The sequence below is a fragment of the Emydura macquarii genome, unplaced genomic scaffold (assembly GCF_026122565.2).
Source record: "Emydura macquarii macquarii isolate MOO-44397 ecotype Brisbane River unplaced genomic scaffold, CSIRO-AGI_Emac_v2 contig_3348, whole genome shotgun sequence".
Classification (NCBI taxonomy): domain Eukaryota; kingdom Metazoa; phylum Chordata; order Testudines; family Chelidae; genus Emydura; species Emydura macquarii.
In genome coordinates, this window is record NW_027133485.1 from 5,079,890 (window position 1) to 5,090,009 (window position 10,120).

Here is a 10,120-nt window from a genome sequence, read left to right on the forward strand (position 1 = left end):
ATGCCGAGGCCGCACCGCACACTGACAAACGCACAGCTGGAAACCACCTGGCTCGCCTCGGCATTCGCGTTGTCAAAATAGCTCTTGGCCTTGTGAGATTCACAGTGTGAGGCTGGACGTCATGGCCGCCTGTAGGATGCTGATGTATAATTTCCCGTCTTATGAGGCCATGTTTAAGTGTTTGCGCCATAACGATATCAGTGTTTGCCAGGACTGGAAACCCCCCAGTCAGGGGAGCAGCATTGCCAGGTTTAAAATACCAGCTGTCATCTCCGCCCCCACACAAGAAGGCCCATGGACACCAGTGGAAGAGCAGTGGCTAAAAGCTGTTTGGTTGCTTTTCCCGCACCGCTGAAGCCAATATGTGCACAAGCCCTGGTCTCGTTTGAACACTATGGGGCAGGACTAAAAATCCCTGTTAAGGAGAAATTGTTCTCCCTATGCTGGTTGAACTCGGTTGGGGGGGGGGGGGGGTGAAGATTTATAAGCATAAGCAAGGGGTCCCCAGCTGTTTAGTCCTAAACAGCGTATAAAACTTTCACAGTACAGCGGCGATTTGCATATTTTGGCACCTCAGCCTGTGTCTCCTTTGTGTGTGCATGTTACCTGCTTTACCCGTCTCGGTTCTTTTTCCTAGGCATAAATCTTCAGTTGATTTGTTACAGGAGTGGCTACAAGTCTTGGCGCTGGCGTGAGCACTGAGGGACGAATGACCTGGAGTAAGTGGCTGGTCTTTGGCATAACCTGGCATAACCTGTGGTTTTTGGGGCCAGGGACAAACGCAGATCTGCCCGGCAAACCTGCCCAGCGGGCCCAGGCTGTGTGACGCCGCGTTCCGGCTGTTACCACACTTACGGCGTTCCCACTGCCTGCTTGGTTGGTGACCTCTAATGACAGCCCACCGCCAACGTGGGGTTTGTGGCAGTCTGTCCTGAGGTTGCCCTCCCCACCCCCTGCCAACTCAACATCACTCTACACAGCTTGACAGTCACATGTGGTGCCAATCATGGTGCTGACTGTCACAGCCGGGCCGCTGCTCTTGCGCAGGCGTTGGGGGGTGGCAGCACAACAACTGCAGCCGTGACGAATCCAGGCTATCCAGAAGCCACAATGAGCCGAACTTGGGTGAGCAGGGCCCAGGGCAGGACAATCGCTGGGGCAGCCTTCCCAGGGGCTCCCGCACTGGGGTTGGAGATGCACTCCTCCCTAGCCTGCCTGCATTGTCCCAGCCATGCTCTGGAAGCCTGCACAGCCCTGGGCTGTTCCTGCATCCTCCTCCCAGGTGTGCATGGGAAAACCCGGCTGTGACAGGACAAAGGCGACAGTCCTGCATTGGCCGACCCAACGCCCAGCGCCGGGGAGCCGTGCAGTGGGACAGGCAGCGGCTGCACTGGTTGAGGGGCGGGCGTGCGTGTGAATGGCTGGGAACACCCTACGCCCTGCAGTCACCTGAACTGTCTCCTCAGTCGCGTCTCACGCAGTGCAGAACAGTACAGTGCACCAGAGCCAGGCCCGTCCCAGACCCAGCTAGCTGTCAGCCAGCAGCGCCACGCATCCGCCAGCCACAGCCAGCCACTGTCCATCTGCGGCTCGAGCTCCATCCACAGCCCGCCAGCCCCACACAGCCCTCTAGCTAGCTGGCCAGCCCCATACCCGGCCCTCCAGCCAGACAGCCGTCCGTCCCCACACATTATCTGTCTACCATCTCCATACACACCCCTCTAGCCACCCAGCCTGCTCACACCCCTCTGTCTAGCTACCCATTCAGTCCCCCACGCACCCGTCCCGTTAACTTTGCAGCCCCATACACACCCCGCGAGCCCCATTCACAACTAGCGAGCCGCCTACACACCCAGCTGGCTACCTGCTCATCTCCACATGCAGCCCTGCCGCCCTCCCGCCCATGGTATTGCTGAGGTCCTCTCTCCCCCCCCCCCCCGACACTGGCTGGCCCTGGTATTTCTAGCCCCACTCCCCGCCCAGCGGGATCTAAAGCCAGGGCCATGGGGCTCGCATGCCCGCCTGCTGGGTCTGTTACTCTTGCATGGCACTGTGTGGGAAGCAAGTCACTTTGCCCCTTCCCTGAGTGGGGCAGCGTGCACAGGCCCTATGCAGACAGTGTGGGGCAGGGAGCAGCTTTGGCCTGTTCTGGGGGCTCTTGGATCCCAGCCCCACCGTGGCTTCTCCCCCGGGAGGTGCTGAGGGCAGCACTGCTGCTCCCTCCCCCCCCCCAAAAACGGTCATCCCTGACCCCGTCACGCACCTGGCCGCGTGTCAATCTTCCCAGGGGCAGGGGGGCTCCCGGGCTGGCTGTTTGCCGGGCCCCGCAAGCGTTGTGCACAGGGCTGGCACGCACACGCCTGCGGGGGGGGGGGCTCTGTTCCTGCAGTGCATGAGACACGCTGCACTACACGTGTGTGCAAAGGCCAGTGCTCCCGCCAGCCCCTGGAACGACTGTGCTGGTGAGATAAAGAGCCGCGGCATTGTCTTGCTTCCTGTTTTGCCAGAACACCGTGACCGCTGAAGAACCCCGGCCGGGCGCACACCGGGAACATGCAGTGGGTGGAACGTGGGGGGGGGCATCCAGCAGTTGGACTGTGGCAGCAGACCCCCCCTCCCCTCCCCCCCATGCTAACCTCAGTGTGCGACACCCCCCACAGCCCACAGCCCCAGCACGCGCAGGAGCCATGCCCATGCAGCGAGACGCACCACGTGGCAGTAACGCATGGGCACACGCCCCCCTCCCCCTCCCCCCCCCACACACACACGCTGGAGCCTGCCACACGGGTGTGCCTCACCTCACACCAGCTTGCACCATGGGCCGGCGGCAGTGCCCCAGCTGTACCTGGGGGGGGGGGGGGGCACGGAGCCCCGTTTATGGACAGCCCCTCCTTGTTACCAGGGCTGTAGGAATGGTGCCTCCACACATGCACCCCAGCTGCTCCCCCCGTCCCTGGGTCAGGCTTTGGCCCTTCCTCTGCAGGCTTTAGCACGCTCTCGATTAAAGGTGGTGCCCACGTCTGAGTACACGCCTCGGCTGGGCCGGGCAGGCTGTGGTTGTCACAGCAGGTGCTGACTGTGCAGTTGTGCTCTGCTTGTGTGTGTGTGTGTGTGTGTGTGTGTGTGTGCATATTGCGTGTGTGTGTGTGTGTGTGAGGGTAGTGCATTTGCTTGCCTGAGCTGTGGTGCAGGTGCAGGGCTCTGTGCGCCGGCCGCACCCCGGGGGTTGCAGGCGTACGGCTGCAGCGTAGCCATGCCCTCGTGCTGGGTGCGGCGGTTGTGCTGTTGGGGGGGGGGGGCTGCATGCACTGGTGCTGTGTCGGGGCAGGGACCAGGGACCGATGCGCTGGTGACGGGACCCCCCCGCGTTATTCTTCCAAGCAGGCCCCTAGTTAGCTTGGCTCAACGACAAACCCGACCTGGCCCAGAGTCCGGCTGAGCAATGCCATTGTGGGGGGGGGGGGGGGGGGGGGGGGGGGGGCTGCAGAGGAGTGGGGCACCAGCCCCCCCGCGTCCCATGGAGCAGCCAGCTGTTCACCTGCCCGCGGCCGCAGACGGGACGCAGGAGGCGAGCGCCACCTGGTGGCTGCACCTGCAGGGACACGGGCTCACCCAGCATCTCCTGCCCCCAGTAGACACAAGTGTGCACGGGGGTGGCGTGGGCTGGGCTCACGCTCCTGGACTGGCCGCCCCACGGGCCACGCGTGTGCCGCAGCGCCGCCTACAGATGTGGCCGTGAAGCAAAGGGTGGCTGGGCCCCGGTGCAGCGGGGAGGGCAGGGAAGGAGGCGTCAATGGCTTGCCCGGCTGCTGGGCTGCCCTCCTGCCATAAAACAGGAGTAAGTGTGTGCCCCAGCCGTGCTGCCCCAGTGCACGGGGCCGCCAGTGGGCAGGCCACACACACACACACACACACACACACATGGGGTGCTGTGCTGTGTAGCGCATGGGGACTGTGCCCTGCCATCTTAGCTGGAGTCCGGGGCTGGGGGGGGTCAGTGCTGGCCTTTCCCCTAGCTGAGGGCACAGCCGTGTGGGGGGTTCTTGGCTGCACCGGGGGGGGGGGGGGGAATCGCTGGCTTGTGTCACAACAGCTGCTGCCCAGTGTGACAGGCCTGACCCCCCCCCCCCCCGCCGCCCCCCGCTGATGAGAATTTAAAGCGGGAGGGTGATCTGCAGCTGGCTGGAGGGTTGCGAGGGGACTAGGCCTTACATGCTGCTGGGTAGCCGTTGGGGGGGAGTTTCGGGGGGGCACCGGCAGCCTTTGAGAGGAGCGAGGGAGCGGGCCGGCTGGGTGGTGCGGGTGCACCGCGGTGTCCTGGGTTCAAGACCTTGCCGCACTACAGATGCTGTGTGTCACGGTGGGCAAAGCACTGAGCTGGCAAGCGCCTCCCCCCCCCTCCCCCGGCATTGAAATCTGGGCCGCATGTTGCCGTCTGTGCAATGCAGCTCGGGGCGTGGCCGTGCCTGCGGGGGGGGGGGTGAGGAGCCATGCAGCAGCTGGCGAGGGGCGCGGCTCCTGCAGCAACCACGGGCCGACGAGGCGCTTAGCTGGCAGGACAAGGCATGCCGGGGGGGGCCTGATGTGCCGGTGACCGGCAACCTTTGGTGGGCTCACGGCGTGTGCAGCTACTCAGCCTTGGGGTGCAGTGAGGGGGTTGCTCAGTGCCTGGCTCTAATCAGGTCCCCCCCGCCCCCGGCCATGGCCTTCACCCCTCTGGCTCGAAAGCCGGGCATGCCGGATGGCGGGCACGGCCTGGTGCTGCAGCCACCAGATGGTGCTACAGGCATAAAAACGGCTGAGGGCCCGATGCTGTGTCCTTGGCCGTCAGCGAGCGGCTTTGGAGTCAGCCCTGGGGGGTGTGGGCACTGGACAGCCGCTGGCGGGCGAGGCAGGGCCTTGATAATTGCACAGACGGGAGCCCCGCACCCAGGTTCCACCGCCCCTGTGCGTGCGCTGGCGCGGGGCTGGCTGGGTTTTAGGGTGTCTGCTTTTATAGGGCCAGTCCCGCTGTTTGGGGCTTTGCCTTACGACCCCCCCTCCACTCCTCCCCCCCCCCCGGTCCTGATGTTTAACACCTGCTAGCTGGGCACCCTAGTGGCGGGGGGGTCGCAATAAATAAACCAGAGCAGCAGCTTTGCCGTAATTCCCAGGCATGGCCAGCGCGGTGCTGAGGGGTGGGGCTGAGCCATGGCATTTGGGGCAGGCTCCATGCTCCATCCACGTCTGGGGCGGGGAAGAACATCAGACCAGGGGGTCGGGATTGGAGGGGGGCAGTTGGGTCTGACTTGCCTCTAGCACCATGTCTGCAGGCTGCCCCTGCCCTGGTTCCAGCTCTTTGCTGATCAGTGGCAAAAGCACCCTGCCTCTCCGGGTCCCGAAGGGCTTTGCAAACACACACACACACACACACCCCCAGTTTGGCTGGCATGTGCTCCTGTCCGCGCCTGCCTGACACCTGAATTGTGAGCATGCAGGGCAAGGCCAGGCTCCTGGCACTGGGCTGTACAGCACCTAGCACAGCACCTGTGCCCGGACTAGGCCCCTTGGCACGGCTGTAGCTAAATAAGGCACTAAACCTGCCAGCTAAGGTCATTTCACAGACGGCAAAACTGAGGCACCCAGAGATGATGTGACTTGCCCTGAGTCACGCAAGAACCCCGTGGCAGAGCCAGGAATTGAAGGCAGAGTTCCAGCCCCCCCATCCAGGCCTTTGCCACCCCCCCCTTTCCTCATTGCACCAGGTGCACTACCTCCTGAGCCGCATGACACACGTTCGGCCAGGAAAACCGCCCGCTGCTCCTGCGAACCCCCACAGGGGGGCTCAGCGCTGCCAAGCGGGCTGTGCCAAAGTCATGGCCAAGGCAAGGCAAGGCAAGGCAAGGCAAGGCGCCCCCCCCTCCCCCCCTCACCCCCCCCCCGACTCCCTGCCGTCACATGTGCTGTTAGCTGGAGAAACCTGACATCAGCAAGTCCCCGCGCCTGGCTCAGAAAAATCAATAACCTAGACAACGTCGCGCCGGCTGTTTTGTGGCCGGTAAATCTGACCCTGGGGGAGGCGGGCGCGGCGCTCGCCAAGTCGATGGAGAACCCGGGCCGGGGCCAGTTCATGAGCACTGGCAGTAAAAGCCCTGCCACGGGCCGCGCTGGAGAGTGAAGCCGGCGCTGGGGCAGCAAGGGGCAGGCGCGTTCGTCTTTCAACCCCGCTCCCCCCTCAACGCCTCGCGTGGCTGAACAGCTGCCGCTGCCTTGTTGCAGTCAGCGTTGTGCCCAGCTTCACAGCCCCCGCTGACAGAGCCGGGAGGAGCGGCTCTAATAGGACAGGGTGGGGCTGTGGCCCTGGCATGGGTTGCCGGACGCCTGGATTCAAAGCCGACCTCTTCCACGGCTCTCGGCCCCTTATCTGGAAAGTGCTATTGTAGAACCCAGAGCGTTTGGGGTTAACCCCCCGCCCCCTTTTGTACGCTGGGGAAACTGAGGCACAGGGTGGCTACGTGGCTCAGCCAAGGGTGCTGCAGTCAGTCTGTGGGGAAAGCTTTTGCCCCTAGGAAATCCGCACGCCCGAGGCCGCAACGAGCTGCCGTTAGGCTTTGACTCGGTCGCTGACCAGCTGGGCACCTCGTGGGCTCGAACCCAAGCGCCAGCCCCGCTGAGGATCGTTCCCACCTCACAGGGCTCGACGTATGAGACGAAAGGGGGGGCTGGCTTCTTGGTCCTGCCCCTGCAGGGCCCGCTTCCCCCCCCCCTCCACCCATGAACCAGGGCCACCCCCTGCGTTAGCAGCAGAGGACAGCGCCGGCAGGGAGCGGCCCTGGGCCCGGCTCAGCAGACAGATGCGCTGGGGCAGGGAGAACGCCCGGTTGTTTTCCGTCCTCCTCTGCAGCCCTGAGAGAAGCTGGATTTACTCTGCACCTGGAAGCGAGTTGTGGAAGGGGAAGAGGGGGCTGCAGGCAAAGGAGCAGCTGGACAAACAAGCCCCTGCTCCAGCCCACCCAAACTGAGGGGCTTCCGGGCCGTGTGCTGTCTGGGGGCCTGGGGCTGCCCTTCCACGCCGGTAACATGCAGCTGTGCAAAGCCAGAGGCCTTGGGTGACTCAAGGCAGGGCTGAACCTATTGGCACATGTGGGATGAGCTGCTGGGTTCTCAGCCCAGTTCCCAGGGGAGGGGGGGAAAGGGGGGGCCATGGCCCCACAGACCCCTTGCTGGCAGGCTCAGTGGAGAAGCCCTGGGCTGTGTGGACTCGCCCCCAGAGGTTGTGGGTGGGGGGCTGCCTTCCCGTCTGCAATCTCCCCTCGCTCTCAAGCCCAGTTTGTCCGGGCCTGGCTGTGCGGCTGGGAGGTGGGAAGCGCTGCGTGAGTAACTAATCTGGGTCGCTGCTGAGTGCAGCACGTCAATGTGATGCACGAGTCAAGCCCAGCCCCACGCTCGCTGGAGCAATCCCAGGTGGCAGATGTGGACACCAGGGGCGCCTGCTAACAGCCTGTGTGGGGCCCGGGGATGGAAGGGCCCTGCAGGTCCAACAAGGAGCACGCACCTCCTGAACCAAGGCAGGCATCTGTTGAGGTAAGAGCCAGCATCCAGATGCTGTTGCCTAGTGGTCACAGAAGGGCCTGGCTACCCAGATTCCTGGGTCCTATGCCTGACATGAGGAATTACGTGAAGCCATGTGCCTGCGGCATCTTGTGCCTCAGTTTCTACCTCTGTAAAATACGGATAATGGCACTGATCAACCACAGATCGGGACAGCCCTTGACAATAAATTGCTTGCAAGCCAATTTGGTGCGTGCATGTGTACACCGCCCGCCCCCGCCCCCGCCACAGTATTTTAGAGACGCACCAGACCTGGGTGAAATTTTTCAACCAACCCCCTTTTTGGAGGGGGAGAGGTGTGAAAAATTTAGATTCGGGTCGACGGAAATGTCAATTTTTTGTGGATTTCAGCAAATGTTTTCAATTGAAACCCTCCCCCCCCCACACACACCTCCCCCCATGGCCCAACACACTAGAAAAAAAAAGTTCTGACAAAGTCACAACCCTTTTGTTTAAACAGTTTTGAAGTGAAACAGGCACCGATTCAAAATTAACTTTTTTTTTCTTTTTTAAACAGGAAAAAAATCCCCCCTCCCCTCCCCCCACACAAACCAAAAATGTTTTGTTTTCAGGGCTATGCCAAACCAATGAGTTTTCAGAACTGCCTGTGAACCAAAAAAATCCATTATTCTCACAGCTCTAACACTCCCCCGCCCCCATCAAGACAGTTCAACACCTCTTCCCAAAGCTGGGCTGGGACCAGAGGCAGCAGAGAAATGAATCATTCAAGGGAGATGCTTTCACAGACAGCTGGGAAACACCCCGCTATATAGCAATCAGCCACTTCAACTACTAGAACTGGGATGAAATGTCTGGAAGTGCTTCAAGTGAATACAGACATCCGAGGATCACAATGGAAATCAGCCTACCACTCCTGGGTCTTTCATTTCCTCCCCTCCAGATCGAATGCTTCCCTGAGCATTGGCCATGGCGTGACTTTTGCAGAGATAAACTGCCTTTTCTTTGCGAGTTGATTTTTTAAAAAATATCTGAGCTAATCCGAGACTGTTCAAGAAATAACCAGGAAGGAGACAAGAGATGCAGATGTCTGTGCTTTCAACAGGGCAGCTGGCAAAGGCACTAGAGGGAAGATGGTAGCCTATAGAACAGGAATAGTAATCCATCCTTTGGCAGCTCAGACCGTAAGCCCTCTGGGAGCAGGACCTGTCTCTTGCAATGTGTACACGTGGGGACAGATTTTCAGAATTGCTCCAGGCTAATTAAAGCGCCCAGTTAAGAGGTAGATTTTCAACAGGGCTCAGCTCCCAGTATTAGCGTTACGGCACTTGCAGTGAAAATCTGGTCCACAGCACCCTGAACAAAGGGGTCCTGACCTCACTCAGAACTTCCAACTGCTACTGCAATCCACATAACAGAGTTTCCATTTTAGTGCTTTGGTTTCTCAAGCTCAGAACGGTACAAAATGGTCCTTTGGGGGCTGAAATCTTCCACACTTGGTCTCTGCCCCAAGATGAATTGTGGTGGAAAGACTGAGCTAAGTGCCCCGAGCTGGTTTTCAATTATGTGAGTATGTGTGAGGGTGCAGATAGACATACACTTTTCCTACTGTAAAAATATATTCTAAGCACACACTTTTAAACAAAACGTTACAGCAAACCCCAAAGTTAGACATTGGCAACTCAGCATGGGTCCTGTCCAGGTTGACGTCTAGCACTGGCTTGATGTATGGAATCAATGAGCTGCCAGAAAGGAAGTAGTATTTAAAGATGACAACTAGAGACTCAGATACAAGGTCCAACATAGCTTAAGCTCCAACTCTGTCTCCAGTGTTTACCACATCTGGAATGCTATTCAGTACACAGTGACATCTACTGGCTGACTGATATACTGCAAGTAAATCTAGCAACACATTCCCCTGTCATTAGCTGGGAGCGGAGAGTAAAATATTAAATGAAAAAAGCAACTGGAAAATCCCCCTGGAGGAGCTTTAATGCCCAGAGAGAGGTTCCACTGTGATCAGCAGATGGGTGGTTTCAGAAAAGAAATTCTTACCAGCTGGTCAAGAAAATGTATGGCCAAATAGCCACTGTACCCGTTAAAAAAAAGCAAATAGCAGGTAAAAGCCACTCACTACTTATAGGGGATCGCCAGAAGAATGGCTATTACTTGCTTCTGATTACGATTGCCCTGTACTAAATTTGGGAAAATATGAATTACTTTCTGCCAGGGATGATGGACTGGGAGGGGTGCGTCTGTCCATCAGAAGGTATAGGTATGCTCAGGGCTACTCAGCTGTGTATCATAGGCTCTATACATCCCACACCTAGTGGAGAGTCTCCTGCAGCCCAAGTAGCAGAGTCCAATGCTTTCTGGAGCTGGAGGATCTGATTTCTCTCCCCTCCTGTCACTGTGAAGTGCCAGCGCGCCACCGCGCACACTCGCAGCCACAGCATCCTAATGACCCCAGATGTGTGACAATGTCAACTTCACATCTGCAGCACAATCCCTGCTGCATCGAACACCTCCGAGCCCAGCCACGCCCCCACTGCCTCACTGCTCCACACAGACG